The sequence below is a fragment of the Manis pentadactyla genome, chromosome 11 (genome assembly GCF_030020395.1).
Source record: "Manis pentadactyla isolate mManPen7 chromosome 11, mManPen7.hap1, whole genome shotgun sequence".
Lineage (NCBI taxonomy): Eukaryota > Metazoa > Chordata > Mammalia > Pholidota > Manidae > Manis > Manis pentadactyla.
Window position 1 is genome coordinate 21,055,334 of NC_080029.1, and position 4,150 is coordinate 21,059,483.

Genomic DNA, 4,150 nt, shown 5'->3' on the forward strand with positions numbered 1-4,150 from the left:
GGAATTTGGGAAACTGTAAGGAGTTTGGCCTAACTAGAGTGTGAAGGGGTCATGAAGATAGATAAGTGGGGACCAGATCATGGTAATAAACCAAATTAAGGTGTTTAGAATGTACCTGAGGGCAATGGGGAGCCATTGAAGGATATGGAGCAAGGGACAGGATTTAGTTTACATGTTAGAAAGATTCCCTCTGGTTTCAGAAAGCAGAGTGAAATTGGAACTACATATCATTTGTTCAAAATTTTATTTGAGACATAGATTTCTTGGATTTGATCATTGTCTTTTTCCCCACAGGGTGACAAAATTGAAGTGTCACTATCAGTTGACATAAAAATGCTTTTATTTTTTTCTTTGTATTTTCTTTCTTTCTTTCTTTACTTATTTTTTATTAAGGTATTATTGATATACACTCTTATGAAGGTTTCACATGACAAAACAATGTGGTTACTACATTTACCCATATTATCAAGTCCCCACCCATAACCCATTGCAGTCACTGCCCATCAGGATAGTAAGATGCCACAGAGTCACTATTTGCCTTCTTTGTGCTACACTGTCTTCCCTATGATCCCCTCCACACAATGTGTGCCAGTCATAATACCCCTCAATCCCCTTCTCCCTCCCTCCCCACCTACCCTCCCCAACCCCTCCCATTTGGTAACTGCTAGTCCCTTCTTGGAGTCTGTGAGTCTGTTGCTGTTTTATTCCTTCAGTTTTGCTTCATTGTTATACTCCACAAATGAGGGAAATGATTTGGTACATGTCTTTCTCTGCTTGGCTTATTTCACTGAGCATAATATCCTCCAGCTCCATCCATGTTGTTGTAAATGGTAGGATTTGTTTCTTTCTCATGGTTGAATAGTATTCCATTGTGTATATGTACACACCTTCTTTATCCATTCATCTACTGATGGATTCTTTTTCTTTGTATTTTTTACCGGTATTTTTCTGAAGTCACTTTTTTACAAACTTTCACAAAACAGTGGACTGTGACTTAGGACTTTTGACAGTTTTATTACATTTCTAACAGTTCCTAAAATGTTTTCTTCTTCCGAACACTGTATTTATAAGAGAAACAAGACCAGAGACTGTGAAATAAATGAAGAGATTGCAAGAGATAACAGTGGTCTGGTATTTGTTGTGGTTGTGGTGAATTGCTATGGAAAATATCCAGGAGGTGATCCATGGTGAGGAAATAATGAGCAAGGAAAGGGAAAAGGAAAAATAAAGACAGACGCTCAGACATCTGACTGGTGAGTGGTTACTGACATCACACAATAGGAACCAGTGGAGAAATAGTAACTTAAGGCCAGGGGGATAGAGATAGTCCAGAGAATCAAGAGCTATGGCAGAGGAAGTAGGGAGGCAGGAGGGAAGAATGGGGGCAAATCATTGAGTTTGAAATGTCTTTGCAGGCTCTGAGAGGAATTTTGCAGAATGCAATTGTATAGGTGAATCTGGAGTTCAAGAGAAAATAAAAATCACCTTTAAAAAATAGCAGTAAGTTTTTGTCCAGAGGGTGCTGAGACAAAGCAAGAGAGTGAAGCCTATAGTATCAAAGCAAACTTCAAGAAGGAGGGGCCGTCAGCCTTGGGGAGGTCACATGCCTTATGGAAGTCAAGAAAAATAAAACCGGGATATTCTCTCTTTGCCACATCTACTCTGAGAATGAAGACCTTTCCCAGCAATTAGACTGTTGACATCAGGAAATGTCAACATCATTGAAGGGATACAGTTACTTTGTAGGACCCAAGAATAACCCTACAGAGGGACTTCCATGACATCAGTGTAGAACTCAGTCTCTTTGGAAAGAAAAAGAGCTGCTGGGTTGACAGAAGGTGGAAAAATGGGAAAGAACTGGTTCTGCTTGGCACTGTCTGGTCATGTACAGACCATAATCAAGAACATGACACTAGGCTACCATCTCAATATGAAGTCTGTGAATACTCACTTCCCTATCAACACTGTCATTCAGGTGAACAGGTAGGTCTCTTGAAAATCAAAATTTCTTGAGTGAAAAATAAATCCACAGGATTCAGATGAGATCAGGTGTTGCTTGTTCACTATCTCAAGCCCAGAAAGATGAGTTAATTCTTGAAGGAAATAATATTGAACTTGGACCAAATTCAGGTGCTTTGATTCAGCAAGTCATAGTAGTTAAAACAAGCAGGCTATTGAAAAGTTTGGAGGGTATCTATGTGCGAAAAAGGAAAAATTCATCAGGTTGATGAACAAGATGTAAGGTTATCCATCTATGGAAACATGAAGATATGAAATGATTCCTAAGACCCTATTTGTGATACTTTAATACACAGCCTAGTGATTACGGTCAACAATACTGTATTATATACTTCAAAGCTGTTAAGAGACTAGACCTTAAATGTCCTCACAAAAAAGAAATGGTAATTATGTGACATGATAGAGGTGTTGGCTAGAGCTTTGGTGGTAAACATATTGCAATATATAAATGTATCAAATCAACATATCGTTCACTTTAAATTTAACATAGTACTGTACGTGAATTATATCTCAATAGAGCTGTTATTGAATTTTTTTTCATTTTAAAAGATGCAATAAAAGCCTCCTATTGATAAGAAGAAAGGAAGGCATGGAGAGAGAAGGGGAGGGAGGGAGGAGAAAAGAAAAGAAAAATTATCCGTTGGATTTAGCAATAAGCCTCTCTTTAGCAACTATATACAGAGTCATTTCTGTTGAATGGTTGGGGCAAATGTCAGATCATAGAAGAGATAAAAATAGCAAAGGTAGATGGTTTTTAGCTTTCACTTAGGATTTTTGCCCAGCAAAGAAAATGATAGAATTCCTTTATAACAAAAGCATAACCTCACTCAGTAGTTCTCAGACACTTCCACCAAAATTTCCTCAGTGCAAAATGGGTGTGCACCTCTTCATGTCCAGGGGTATAGGATTCTGCAATTACAAAATTTCCCTAAACTTAGCTTAGCAATTCTTCCAAATTTATGTTTGCTTTAATATGAAAATAGTCTTCTTTTCCAAAAAAGTTTCCTGAGGAAAATTTGTAATCCCAGGCAAATGTAAGATACTTAGGCTGTAACCCTGAAGACTTCTGGAGGGTACGTGCAAATCATAGCTTAAGAAGCAAGTATAGGAAAACTCATACTTACTTCGATTAGTTCCCAGAGGTGTGTTACAGTTAAATGATGCAAAGAATGGAAAACAACCAAAGATAGTGGCATTGACCCGGAGAGCTGACACTGGACTAAGGCAAGTGTTCCGGCTCAGCATGAACTGGCAGCACACGTTGAAGCAAATTCCTTAAAACCTCTGAACCTCAGTTTCCACTACTGTGAAATGAAGGGTTGATTTGCATGCTTATTTTCTTTCCAGTTCTAACTTTCTTGTTCATTTAATTTTCTCCATTCACCAAGGAGAATATTAAATGGCTGAAAGGAAAAGAGCAGAAACCAGTTGCTAACACGCTCTGGGTCATTGCTAAATGCTACTATGTTCAAGAGTTTGGAACTATGTTCAAAGAGTAGCAATTTTCCCATTAGAATACAGTGGCCAAGTGTGCCTATTCAGCTATAAATATTCATGAAAATAGGTCACTATGCATACGCCATTGCCTGGCAGTAAACAAGCACCAAAACAAAGATGTGAAACAGTATGTCCATTTTGGCTTTTCTTACACATAGAACATTTCTCAAACTCACAAAAGATAACATTTCTTTATTCAGTTAACAGATGTTAATCAAATATTTATTTTTCAACAAATTGAACATTTATGGGAAGAATTTGAATATTTGTGAAAATTTTTCTTATGGAAAATACAGAAATGAATGTGGCATTGTCCCAGTACTCAAAGATTTCACTATATTGAAAAAAAGACAGAAGTACACAACTCTAAAGAAAGGCAAAATAAAATAAATGTCATAATGGAGATATAAGCCATGTACTCAAAGGGTGATTGGTTTGGTCTAGGATCTTTTGATAGGGGAAATGGAATATTTTGCTTAGTTCAACAGGATACAGGTTCCCTGTTAGCCAAAAGTAGAACATTTCTATGAAATCTTTCATAAGCCAAATGGCATAAAGTGAATAAGAAATTGTCATTAATTTCTCTGGAAAATTTTTTTAGCATTCCCTGGCCCAAAAAATAAACTGTCTTAGG

General features: G+C 37.2%; 1 pseudogene; it reads left to right on the forward strand.

Moving 5' to 3' along the window:
- Positions 1-1,345: 1,345 nt before the first annotated feature.
- On the forward strand, positions 1,346-2,274 carry LOC118910734 (60S ribosomal protein L9-like; annotated as a pseudogene).
- Positions 2,275-4,150: the final 1,876 nt, after the last annotated feature.